Source organism: Rana temporaria, chromosome 9, assembly GCF_905171775.1.
Source record: "Rana temporaria chromosome 9, aRanTem1.1, whole genome shotgun sequence".
In the NCBI taxonomy this organism is placed as follows: Eukaryota; Metazoa; Chordata; class Amphibia; order Anura; family Ranidae; genus Rana; species Rana temporaria.
The window spans coordinates 32,024,996-32,039,064 of NC_053497.1; the positions used below are offsets into that span (position 1 = coordinate 32,024,996).

Here is a 14,069-nt window from a genome sequence, read left to right on the forward strand (position 1 = left end):
ACACATGGTGGTTTGTGCCCAGCACTGCCATATGGTAGGTCATAGGTTCCCCTTACCTTGTGGGAGGTCATGCGCCTTAAGGGTGTCTGTCCCCCCCCCCCCCCGCTCTAAACTCCCTTGCATGTTGGCTTTTGTGTCTGAACACACATGAGTTTATAGACAAGAAATTCTCCCCCCCCCCCCCCCCCCCGCATCTAGGAGCAGTATCTTTGGCAGAAAAACACAACGCCTATAAAATGCAAAAGCGCATTTAGTGCTTGCATGTTCAATGGTCACAAATGACAATGTCAAAGTCTGCTTGGGCTTGACAGTTCTGCTGCTGCAGCCCCCATTTCCATGCTCATGGATGTGATGCCATCTAGATGGTTAGTAATCCTACTGAATGTTTTTGGAGTGATTCCTGGTTTCAGACACATGTCCAATGTTGTCTAAAAGTTCCTTAGTCAACAATGGCACTGTTCAAATCGGTGCAGTACCACGTCAATTTGAAAAAGTAGCTCCTGCACTACTTTTTGGCAATTTTCAGGTGTGACTTGCATAGACATCTGTGCTGGCTTTGAAATCGTGCGATTTCAGATTAATTTGCACAATTTCAAAGCCACATTCCATGTGAACAAGTGCTTACTTCTATATTTGTGTGTTTTTTTTATTTTTTTTTATTGCATTTCCATTCCATTTTAACACTTTTTTTTTTTCTTGTATGTTTTTTCCCTAGATGCTGCCTGGAGTGGTCATTTTAAAAGGTAAATTTCCAAGACCTTACTGTAAACAATATTACAATTATTATCCAGGCCTGTCATTGGGCCATGTGTCTGCGGTATATTCTGAAACCCAGCTTAATGTGTTATATTCTGTGCAAATGGATCAGGTCTTGGTTATAAAGTGGTTTCAAGCAGCTTGGAGTAAGTTTAAGAGGAGTTGTGGGTTGAACTGGAAGGAATCATAGTATTGACTGGAAACAAGTGTGAATGATGACACTTAGACTAGAGTCTCTGAATAGATTCTGATGCCTTAGTAAACGCTCTGACACACTTGTCTAGCACCAGTAGAATAGAATGCCAAATGAGGTGTTGCTTGGCAAGTAACTTGCATTCTATGACTTGGTTTCCACTAGTTGTACCGTTCATATCGGTCTTTAAAGTAGTGCCTGCACAACTTTGGTCCCCCTTTGATGCAACTTCAGGTCCATAGACCTTAAGAATACACAGGCATTGTTTAAAGACTCATCAAAATTGTGCGAATATATTTGACTTTCTGCTGGTTTGGTGCTCCCTGGCCCCTGCAAATATTTCTCAGTTCAGGTGTTTACCACTTGCTCCCTTGTAACAGTGGTTTCCCCTACTGCCTCTTATGTAGCTTACAGAACATATGAGCTTGTGATGGGGGGGGAAAGCTACTGTGCACAGAAAAAAATGGTATTTGACTTAAAATACAATTTCCAGTAGCTGCTTAGCGGCAATGTTTCAGGTGACAGTTGCTGAAAAGTTAGTACGCTCCCTCTTCAGATGGTATGGCTTTGCCTCCCATGAAAGTGACTGACCATTTGTGATAATGGATTATGCATGCTGTAACAATTGTCTCCATTTGTGTCCCCAGGTGTAGCAGTTGGCTCTGGAGAAGAATATTTTGTGTCAGTGTAAGTATTCTACTTTCCTCGCCTGCTCCAATTTAGAATTTTTTAAAAGCGTGGATGATGACACTTAGACTAGAGTCTCTGAATAGATTCTGATGCATTAGTAAACGCTCTGACACGCCATAAACTCAAATGACCATGCACTTGGATCCAGATTGGCAGCAAGCACTGTAACCTTGGGCTGCGTTTTTAATATTTTGTTTTTTGCAGTTCCTGGTGTAAGAATTGTTTGGGGCCTTTTTGACAGATTTTATGGTACACATGGCAGTAGCAGTGTTACTTTTTTTTAGGAACATAATCCTAGAATATACTTGTAATAACACTTTAGGTCAGTGCTAAAGTGACAGGACATGGATGGTCCCCTAGGTAGCTGGATATTCCTGATGGCTTTGTGCCTGCTGTGTCCGTTTGTCTTCTCCTTCCTGATTGGCTGAGAAACACCAGCGCCATTTGGCTCCTGCTGTCAGTCAGCTAACCAATCGGAAGAGGATTGGGGTCAGGGCTCTGTGTCTGTTCAGGTGCCCCCATAGCGAGCTGCAGTTAACTTTTTTTTTTTTGTTTTTTTTTTTGTTTTGTTTTTTTGTTTCAAAATGCAACATCATATCCTATGGCATTGCAATGAATGCATGCGAGGTGTGATCGCAATGCCAGCATTGGTGCCCTTTAACACCTGTGTTCTAATCCTATAGAATGAAACCCCAATCGGGTATGACAGAAAGCAGCAACACATGCCATGGGAATTACTACTGCCTTACAAAAAAAACATAGAATTTTTAAACTGCCTCTAAGCAATGGTTACAATTTGACTAGATACTAACTTCTGTATAAGCAAGAATTGTATGCAGCCTGTTCATGATTTGTTTTTCCTCCATAGGTGTTCCCATCATTTGAAGGCTGAGCTTGTAATGGAGTCCAGACCATGTGATTGTGTACGATGCAGTGCATAGAGAAACTCTTCCACTGAGAAATGGGTTAACTGTAATAAACAAATTTTAATCTATATTGTCTTGTTTGTGAATGGATTGTTCATTGTTGGTAAAAAAAACTAGAAGACAAACTGCTGTACTAAAACAAGTGATGTTTGTACAGTGATCTCCCCCCTGTTGTGTTTAGACAGGATGACTGACAACCCTCCACCCCCATAAAAAGGCGTATGGTCCTATGACTATCATTTATTTTTTATTCTAAATTCTGATTCCTTCATAATGCAAGAAATTGGTATATAAAGCCCATCAAATTGGAAGTAAGTGCAACAGATCGGATCTGGTTCTTATGGGCACTTTATTGGATGGAAGGAGCCTCATGGTATTCCTCCCAAATCCCAACAATATCCAAAAGAATATGAGGAAAGAGGAAAACTAGGAAGAGGCAGAATGAAAAAGAACCAGTTAATTGAAGGGATCTTTAACTTGGCAAAAGTACATCTCTCAGATAAAGAATTGGAAGTCCTTGACAAAGGACTAAAATTTTCACCAGACAAAAACATTGATAAGTTTGAAGTTTTTATTAATATTGATAAACATATATTTGCAAATTAAATATATAAAAAAAAAAACATTTTGCAGGGCAGACCACAAGTGTAAGGGTGGGGAGTCAAAACCCTACCCACCTACATAGTGGTATTACCAAATAATTTGGTATTTAACCCTAAAAAAGGTACTAATCACCATATAGAAATATGGTGCAAGATGAGGTAAGGGAGATGGAAATCTCAAAACTGTTCTCTAGTCACCATATTAGGCGAGGTATTAAGACGCTTGAAGATAATAAGCAAATAGTAGTCAGACCCGCTGACCAGGGAGGATTATTGTTGTACTCGTAGTCAACCTGTGGATGGAACGGACCACAGAACCCAAGAACATTGACCTAAAGTGTGCCGAGGTCACCTGGACGGTATGCCTGAAAGGGGGCATACCAAGAATAAATGAAAGGGTGGGTGGGACACGAGACCCAGACGACAACGGAGGAGGTGAAAGGAGGGCAGGCTTTATGTGGCCTGACTCCTACCTGCGGTCAGCCTTTCTCTTGTCTAGAGAATACTACTATGTAGAAATGCAGAGACTACTTGATGACACTACTACGTATAGACCCATAAATGCGAATCCTACAGTCCAATTAAGTTATTACTACAATATTGGATAACTGAAGGATTGGTTAAACACATTTTAGACCAGAAAGAAGCAAAATATCTTATGATTCAAGCTCCCAAAGTGCCAGTAATGTACAGAGTACATAAAAATAGGGACCTTCCTCCAGGGCGACCCATTATAAGGGGGATTGAGTCCTTATATTCACGGTTGGGAGAATATCTAGATGGTTATTTTAAACCTCTAGTATCCCTCCTACCTCAGAGTACGGAACTTATTATAGCACTTCAGTCCACTCGACCCACTGAAGACGACTCAAGGTCACAGTAGATATTGAGTCTTTGTATACAAACATTCGACATGTGGATGCATTGAAGTGGGCACTTATCAAACAATCTAAGCTTGGTCAGATTAAATATTTGATTAGAGGCTTGGATTTGGCAATGAGTAATAATTTTTTCTGGGCCAATAACCTATTGCCAAATTAGAGTAGCTATGGGAGCGCGTTATGCTCCCAGTGTTGCAAATGTGGTACTTAAAGGAACATTAATTGATTGCTGTAAGCTAGAGCATTTAAATATCACTTACCTCGTTTTTCCTTTTGACCTCCAAAATACAGTAATCCAGGTTTGAAAATGCCATTTCCTTTCCATCCTCTTCTTGCTTTCCACCAGCATCTGAGCCGTTTTGCATGGTGGAAAGCAGAATGTGCTCACCCCCTCCCTATGACTACAGCCCTGTGTGAAGATGCTCTCTTATCCCTCACAGGCATGGAGGCTAAGCCTAATGGGAACTGTAGTTCTCATTAGGCCATGATGTAGCAAGAATGAATGCGCACCGCAAACCAGGAAGTCAGTGAGAATAATGATTCAGGCGTGACGGAGGTGAATAAAACAGCTCGATTTCAACAGGTATCAAACTAGTTATAATGAAAAACATTACTTTTTACTTTATCAGCTACTGTCAGACTTTAATTTAAGAGGAAAATATTTTTGTCTTTACAACCCCTTTAATAAATGGAAACATGAAAGTATTTTTCAAAATAGGAACCAGTCCTTATCCTTTTACAGGAGATACATAGACGATGTGATCTTGCTGTGGGAGGAGACTGATTTAACTACTTGCCGCCATCGTTTTACGGCGGCGGGTTGGCTCCCCTGCGCAAGAGCCCGTAGCTCTACGTCGGCTCTCGCGCTGGCCACTAGGGGCGCGGGCATAATCGATCGCTCGTTGCAGAGCGGGGACCGGGAGCTGTATGTGTAAACGCACAGCTCCCGGTCCTGTCAGGGAGGGAAAAGCTGATTTTCTGTTCATGCAATGTATTAACAAAAGATCGGTAATTTCCCCTAGTGAGTCTTTGTTTTATTTTCTAAATAGGTTCCTTTAAGCTAGTGCATTGTTGGTTCACTTACCTTTTCCTTCGATTTCCCTTCTAAAAAATGTTATTTCTTTGAATGCCTCGCTTCCTGTTCCTCCTCGGTAAGCTTGTCCCCATAACCCGAGTCGTCCTGGCTGGGGGTTGGTCAGTGTGCTCACCCCCTTCCTTGGGACTACATCCCTGTATTCAGTGTCTCCCTGCGGGGATGTAGTCCCAAGGGAGGGGGCGAGCAGGCTGACTAACCCCCAACAGAATGACTCGGATGATGGGGGCAAGCTTACTGAGGAGGAACAGGAAGTGAGAAATTCAGACAAAGAAAAACATTTAGAAGGGAAATGGAAGGAAAAGGTAAGTGAACCAACAATGCACTAGCTTAAAGGAACCTATTTAGAAAACAAACCTTTACAACACCTTTTTAAAGCAGGGTTGACCGCTATTATACCAATATTTCAGCAACCTCTCCGGCTGATGGCAGATATTGTCCAGTCATATTCTGTAGATTTAAAAAAATCGGTTATTTCTGTCACAAGGAATGTAAACATCCCTTGTGACAGTAATAGGCAGTGACAGGTACTCTTTATGGAGGAATCGGGGGGGGGGGGGGGGGTGTATAAAGACCGCCCCAATCCCTCCTCTGCACTTGGAAATATCAAAAACCAAGATGGGTGTTTTTTTAATGCTTTCTCTTTTTTAAAACTGGTGCCTTTACAGAGGAAGTAAACCCTCAAAAAAAACACCCTGCAAGACAAAGGCATAATGAGCTAGTATTCATCGCATACTAGCTCATTATGTATTGCCTCCGATGGAAGCGGTCCACGTCTCCCCCTCCGGCCGCCGACATGTCATCCTGGAGTTGCTTCTGGGTATTTCAGTTCCAACACAGTGATTGTCAGCGATGACATCACTCGCGCAGGAGCTGCCGGTAAAGGCGCAAAGACTGAAGTAAAGGCACGTAGGTGCCATTGCTTTAGTTTGCCCCAGTGCGCATGTGCCGATGACTTTGACACATGGGGATATTTCCTAAACTGTGCAGGTTTAGGAGATATCAGGGTAGATACAGGTAAGCCTTAATATAGCCTTGCCTGTAGCATAAAGTTAGAAAAAAAGGGCTTACAACCACTTTATGCCAGTAATCCGGGAAGTGATGTCATGGCGCTTCTGGGTTACCAGATCCGAAGCTTTGCAGCAGTCGGATACCTTGCGGGCGTGCTCATGAGTCCAGCATTTGGCGGATATAGCCACCAATGTACGACTTGGGGGGGCCCCACCAGCGCCTGCATCATTGGATTTGATTGACAGCAGCCGGAGCCAATGGCTGCGCTGCACTCAATCTATCCAAACAAGAGCAGATAACGGCGTGTAGAGGAAGAGCACATAGGATGCATTAAGTTGAAAAAGGAGGGTTGACAACCCCTTGTGTGGTCTCTACATGATGACGTATTTATGAACTGATATACTTTGATGTCATTTCCGCAGCGTTCTGATGAGCCACCTGTACATGTGATGTTCATGTTCTCTACATTCATTTGTGGCTAACCCATCCTGTTCTTATAATAGGTTTCCCTGACTGGTACCTGCTGCTGTCAAGTCTCCAGAGATGGCCAAGGTAAGAACAAGTTGGCACTGTTTATATATTCAGTCTAACTGATTTTTGATGGCAGATTGAGATCTGCCCTGTAAAGTAATTGTATTCCCATTCTTCTCTATGCTTGTGTAAGCTTTAGAAGCACTTTTCTTAAAATTTATATTTAAAGTTGAGCCGACTGTCCCTTTGCTTTTCAGGAGCAAAAGAAGCCCAACACCCACAAATCTATCCCAACCTTATGGAAGACGCTGCTTTGCTGGAAACTGACACAGGTGCAGGAAGTGAAATGGTTTTTTTATATCAATTTGATAAGACAACCATGCTTAAGATGTGTGACTTGGGCATCAGTGGAATTCCTGAAGCAGCATCGTTCTACCCAAATTGTGTTGGTTGAAGTTTAAAGTTCCCTGAACTCTGCAGTGATTCTTATTGGTTTTGCTGTCTCCCCTCAGTGAGGTTTACAAAGCAGTTCTGATTCTGACCCCCAAAAAATCTGATCTAAATAGTCTGAGTGTAGGTGATGATGACACTCTCTGAAACTTTATGAATGAATGAAAAACTTATATAGCGCGGCACATGCGAACTGAATCGCCTCTGGGCGCTTTATGAAGTTCACTTTTATATACGCTGTTCTGATACACCCAGATTACACCAATCCTTATGGTAAATCATGACAACTGCAGCTACCTTATTCCAGGTGTGCAACACAGACTGTTAAGGTTCTCTGTAGTTCATTTGGCTGCTGTTGTGGTTGTAGTGTAAATATTCATCAATTTTAGAATTGTTTTCATAAGTCTTGGCCTCTGCACTTCCTTTGCAGCTGTTAATAAAATAGCCATTGCTGCAAGGTGAAGGGGGAGCTTAAAGGTGAACCCCCCCCCCCCCCCCCAAACGCACACTATGACTGTGTTCATGTTCTCTCCATTTGTGGCTAACCCATTCTGTTCTTGTAATAGGTCTCCTTGACTAGTACATGCTGTAAAGTCTGCCGGTCTTCAGAGTTGGCCAAGGTAAGAACATTTCGGCATATCTGCCTTGTAAAGCAACCCCCCCCCCCCCCCCCATTCTTCTGTATGCTTGTGTAAACTTCAGAAGCACTTTTCTTAAAATTTTATATTTAAAGTTGAGGGGCAAAAGAAGTCTGGTAACACCCACAAATCTACCCCTGCCTCTACTCCAGGCTTATGGAAGATGCCGTTTTGCGGGAAGCAAAATGGTTTTTATGCCAATTTGATATAGACAACTGTGCTTAAGGCAGAGTTCCAGGCTTTTTTTTTTTCTTTTTTTTTTTTCTTTTTTTCTTCTTCTTCTTCTTCATTAAGTCGGCAGCTACAAAAAGCGTAGCTGCTGACTTTTAACGCACTTGCTTGTCCCACCGTCCAGCAATGCGGCTGCACGGAGCCTCACTCTATTCTCCTCCCCCCCCCCCCTCTAAAATGGAGCTTAATGCATACACGCACACGTTCTCTGCATTGATTTGTGGCTAACCCATTCTGTTCTTGTAATAGGTTTCCTTGACTAGTACCTGCTGTCAAGTCTGCTGGTCTTCAGCGTTGGCCAAGGTAAGAACAAGTTGGCACTGTTTATGTTTAGTCTAACATCTGCTTTTTTTTGGCACATACAGTCTCTGTATCTGATAGGAGTGCTTGGCTCAGTGGCTGCTGAGGAGCTAGAGAATCCTCTTGTAAGGCATTAGGAGAGCAAGCAGCACCTTCTGAGTGTAGCATGTTTGCGTTAAAAAAAAAAAAAAAAGATAAACATTACTACTAGGGATGAGCTCCGGCGTGTTCGCACACTCCATGTGCAGAGCCCGCCATGAAGTCGGCACGGCGCTGTGCTAATCACAGCCAGGGAGACATTGTCCTGATGCTCGTCTGCAGAGATCGGGAAAGGACTCACTGCCTGTGATCAGCGCAGCGCCGTGCAGACTTCCTGGCGGGCTCTGCACATGGAGTGTGCGAACACGCCGGAGCTCATTCCTAATTACAACAAATTGGCAACTTACAAGTTCAAAAGATAAAAAGCACTCATCAGGCCTGATGAAGGAGCACACATGCTTTGACCTCCCCAGGGTTTCTGGACCATCCAGGAAGTGCTGGAAGCCGCTAGCACAAAGCCAAAGACTACTTTACTACTGTGGGAAATGGTGTGCATAGACCAGCCAACTGCAGCAGTCTTCTGAGTGCTTTTGATCGTGCGAGTCGTGAATTTTTTTACTCAGGAGCTACAAATTGGCAACTTCAAATTCCTAAATGCTTGGGATAAACATGTCTATAGTCTGACAACAAGGTTTATGGAGAAGGGGGAAAAAATGGGGGTAGACTCCGTCTTCTCCAGTTATTTTCTGCCGTCCCTTTTCTGTTTGGTCTTCCCTCAAGGTTTACAAAGCAGTACTGATCCTCCACCCCCCTAAATCTGTTCTCTAAATGGTCTGAGTCTATGTGATGACACCTTGACTAGAGTCTCTGAAATCTCTGATGTTCAAGTAAACGCTCTGATGCACTCAGATTACACATCTCATTGTTATGGTAAACCATGGCATGATAACTTAACAATGGATGGCAGCTGAACACGTGTTGCACATTTTGAGATTGTTCCAGAATTGCATGGTTTTGCTACGCTGAGATGTAAACGGGTCCTAACAAAGCTAATGGCATGTTAAAGACTCATTAAGTTCTCACCTGAGACCATTTTTGGTTGCACTGGGCTCCACAAACCAAAAATTCTATTGAACTAATTTTAATATTCAAAGCCAACGTCCCCATTTGTCCATGTCTCCATGCTTTAGTTTGCTTAAACCCCCCCCCCCCAGCATTTATGGGGGCAGATGGTTGGTACATGTAGCATTTACTTTCTGTCATCCATCTGCCATTGTCTCAGGCAGGAGGGTGTGTTTAGCCAAGAAAACCCCTCCCTTCCTAAAGACTTCTGGGATGTTGACATCATTTTGGAGTAGGTCTGTAACTGAAGAAATTTGTTTAAAAATAAATGAAACAAGTAAATATTTCCAGTCCCTTTACCAGTGCTAGCAGCATGGGGGGGGGGGGTCATAAAACAGGCAGCTGAGCCACATTTTTACAATTCTTTGTTTTGATGGCTGGGGAAACTGTCAACGGGGACCCAGAAGTGATGTCACTTTCAGGTCAACAACTAGAAGGGGGAGGAGAGCAGATGTGTCAACTCTTGTCCGTCCCTTCTGCCCGGCATCAGATGGGCAAGCAGAGCCCAGGCTCACATAGCGGTGAGGAGTAGTCAGGCATCGGGGCTGAACTTTGTCGCTGTCGTGGCCTGGGGGTCATCAATCCCTGCCCTATGTTAATAGTTTCTTAAAGTGCTGCATTGCATGTTTGTTTTGGGTTGTGCTGAGATCTTATGTTGTGCCTTTCTTGCAGGTCAGGATCCAGAAATGATGACCTTGGAATAAATGGGTAAGTTTGAGCGTTGGCACCACCTGTTTCTATTATATTGTGTGGTCTTTACATGATGACGTATTTATGAACTGATATACTTTGATGTCATTTCCGCAGCGTTCTGATAAGACACCCTGTAAATGTGATGTTCATGAACCTACCTGGGCACAGCCCCCGCAACACACTGACTGCCCTGGCAATGCGCTGTAGACTTGAAAGCAATACATTTTTATAAGAACTTAACTTTTTTTTTTTTTTTACAGGTTCTCTTAGACATGCAGGGACTAAAAGACCCTGCATGTCTCCCCTGTGCTCCACTGAATGTAATGCATATCGCACTGCATTACATTCTTTCCCTGCTGGCTGGGGCAACTCAACAGTGACCCAGAAGTGACGTCCTACATGTCGCTTCCAGGTCAGGAACAAGATGGGGAGGAGTGCACACATGTGGTTACTCTCCTCCCTCCCCTCTACCCTGTGGCACCTGTTATGCTGATATAGAGATGTATAGTTGCTTTACCTGCATGTGTGGAAGCAATCTGTCAAGAGGAGCTGCCCAAATACTTCTACCTGACAAGTGAGCCCTGCTGCTTGCCTGCCGTAAATGGGGGGGTGTGTTGAGAACTGCATCTATGGGGCAATGCAACAGTGAATGGGTTGTCAAAGCCCAGGTGTTGGATGCATTTTCTGGGTTTGTCGAGCCCTGTATACAGCTGTGCATTGAAAAAGTTCAGCATCTTGTTTGAGTTTGCATGGACCAGGGGGTGCCCAACCTCTTTGAAGAGCGAGAGCCACTTGAGCAACTTAATTGGTCGTGGGCCACAATATGGGCTCTCCGATCCACCCATATGGTAGGGGACAGATACCCTTCTGTGTGGGTTTTTTTTTTTTTTTTTTTTTTTTTTGTGGATTGGAGGTGGGTGTAAACGACACAAGTCTGTTTTACATCTGCTGTTCCATAGAGATGAATGGAGGGTCCGATTGGGTCAAACTGATTGTGTGAAAGGGCCCAAATGCCTCGTACACATGATTAGTTTTTACGGCTGGGAAAACAGAACCTGTTCGGCAGCTTCTCTACCCAAACCCCCCCTACACACTGCTGGTTTTCCTAGCAGGAAAACTGTCACGAGAGCTTTGGCCAGGAATCCCGGCAGGAAAATAGAAGACATGCTCTCATTCTTCCTGCTGGGATTCCTGGCTGTTTTCCTGTCTTGAAAACTGCCATGGAGCATACACACTGCCAGAAAAACCTACTGTGTGTATGAGGCATAAGGCTGCTTTCACACTGATGTGCTGTGGTTTACCCACAGGTGCAGAGCAGTGCACCTGTGGCTTTCCAGCGGGTTAGCTGCACTTTCCGATGGACTTCCATTATATCCTGCAGGTGTGGTGCACTGTCTTAAAGCGCACCAAACCTGCAGGTTAAACCAGCATTTGGTATAATGCCGCTTGCTTCCTCTACAGCCATCTTCATTCACAACACTATAATGCTCAGGGATGGTGGGTTGGCAAACTATAATCTGGGCTTGCTAACCACACCATTCCAGAGAAGGTTGCGGGCCACATCAGGAGGCTCTGCGGGCCACATGTGGCCCCCGTTGGGCACCCCTGAAAATCTACCCCTTTGTATATTAAAGTGATGCATTGCAGATCTGTTTTGGCTTGTGCTGAGATCTTATGTTGTGCCTTTCTCTTGCAGGTCAGGATTCAGAAATGATGGCCTTGAAAGAAATTGGGTAAGTGAAATCATTGTGAAACCTGTTTCTATCATTGCATTGTGTGGTCTCTACATGATGACGTATTTATGAACTGATAAACTTTGATGTCATTTCCGCAGCGTTCTGATGAGCCACCTGTATATGGGATGTTCATGTTCTCTACATTCATTTGTGGCTAACCCATTCTGTTCTCATAATAGGTTTCCCTGACTGGTACCTGCTGCTGTCAAGTCTGCCGGTCTCCAGAGCTGGCCAAGGTAAGAACAAGTTGGAACGGTTTTATATATTCAGTCTAACATCTGATTTTTGATGTTGCCAGACTGAGATCTGCCTTGTAAAGTTTTTTATTTTTTTCCCATTCTGTATGCTTGGGTAAGCTTCAGAAGCACTTTTCTTAAAATGTTATATTTAAAGTTGAGCAGACTGAGCTTTTGAGGAGCAAAAGAAGTCTAACACCCACAAATCTACCCCTGCCTGTACTCCAGACTTATGAAGCTTCTGCTTTGCTGGAAACTGCCACATAAATGCAGGAAGCGAAATGTTTTTTTATACAAATTTGATATGCGACTTGGGCATCCCTGGAATTCCTGCAGCATCGTTCTACCCAAATTGTTTTGGTTGGAGTTCCCTGAACTCTGCAGTGAGTCTTATTGATTTTGCCGTCTTCCCTCTAAGGTTTACAAAGAAGTTCTGATGCTGACCCCCAAAAAATCTGATCTAAATAGTCTGAGTGTAGGTGATGATGAAATGCTCTGAAACTTTGTGAAGTTCAATTTTATATACGCTGTTCTGATACACTATAACTGCTGCTACCTTATCCCAGGTGTGCAACACAGACTGTTAAGGTTCTCTGTAGTTAATTTGGCTGCTGTTGTGGTTGTAATAAGAACAATTAAAAAATGTATGAATATTTACACAAGTCTTGGCCTCTGCACTTCATTTGCAGCTGTTAATAAAATACCAATTGCTGCAAGGTTAAGGGGGAGCTTTAACGGTGAACGCCCCCAAACGCACGCACACGATTGTGTTCATGTTCTCTCCGTTCATTTGTGGCTAACACATTCTGTTCTTGTTATAGGTCTCCTTGACTAGTACATGCTGTAAAGTCTGCCGGTCTTCAGATTTGGCCAAGGTAAGAACATGTTGGCACTGTATGTATATCTGCCTTGTAAAGCAACCCCCCCCCCCCCTTATATTTAAAGTTGAACAGACTGTGCCTTTGCTTTTGAGGCGCAAAAGAAGTCTGGAACACCCACAAATCTACCACTTTTGTGTGGAACTCCACTTTAAATTATGTGACTTGGGCATCAGTGGAATTCCTGCAGCATCGTTCTACCCAATTTATTTTGGTTGGAGTTGCAGTTTAGAGTTCCCCCGAACTCTGCAATGAGTCTTACCGATTTTGCCATCTTTCCTCTGAGGTTTGCAAAGCAGTTCTGATTCTGCCCCCCCCCACATAATTTCTGTTCTGGATCTTGATGGTCTGAGTGTAGGTGATGACAAAAATATCTGAAACTTTGTGAAGTTCATTTATATACGCTCTGATACACTCAGATTACACAATTCCTTATGGTAAATCGTGACAACTGAAGCTACCTTATCCCAGGTGTGCAACACACTTGAGGTTCTCTGTAGTTCATTTGGCTGCTGTTATGAAAACCATTCTAAAACTGAAGCATGTGATTTTTTTATTGTAAAATTATTGTTTCACAAACAATGACCTCATCCCATTCTCATAGTACATGGTCTTATAGCAGTAATACATTTGTTCAACTAGACATGTAGTTTCACAAGTATTCTCCAAGTCTGAGAATACCACTCATAATGGGCCCTGAAGTGCAATCAAATGACATACAGAACCTTAGTGAAAAATAGTCTACATGAGTCAAACCCCAATGTGGTGCATATTTACACAAGTCTTTGCAGCTGTTGATAAAATAACCATTGCTGGGAGATTAATGGCTTTCTCTTGCAGGTCAGGATCCAGAAATGATGACCTTGGAATAAATGGGTAGGTGTAAGCTTTGTGACACTGCCTCCTGTTTCTATCATTACATTGTGTGGTCTCTACATGATGACGTATTTATGAACTGATATACTTTGATGTCATTTCCGCAGCGTTCTGATAAGCCACATGTAGTGTTCATGTACTATATATTCACTTCTGCCAGCACAATAGATCTGTATAAATCTAACTGGGTGGTCTGCAGGAGGCTAGGCACAGCCCGTTCTATGCACTGGCAATACTCTGCAGACTT

The 14,069-nt window shown here is 43.3% G+C and overlaps 1 non-coding gene across 1 annotated transcript; it reads left to right on the forward strand.

Moving 5' to 3' along the window:
• Positions 1-964: 964 nt before the first annotated feature.
• LOC120914814 lies at positions 965-1,030 on the forward strand. The gene has a single exon (XR_005743820.1). It is a non-coding gene; the product is annotated as a small nucleolar RNA SNORD52 (small nucleolar RNA).
• The last annotated feature ends 13,039 nt before the right edge of the window (positions 1,031-14,069 follow it).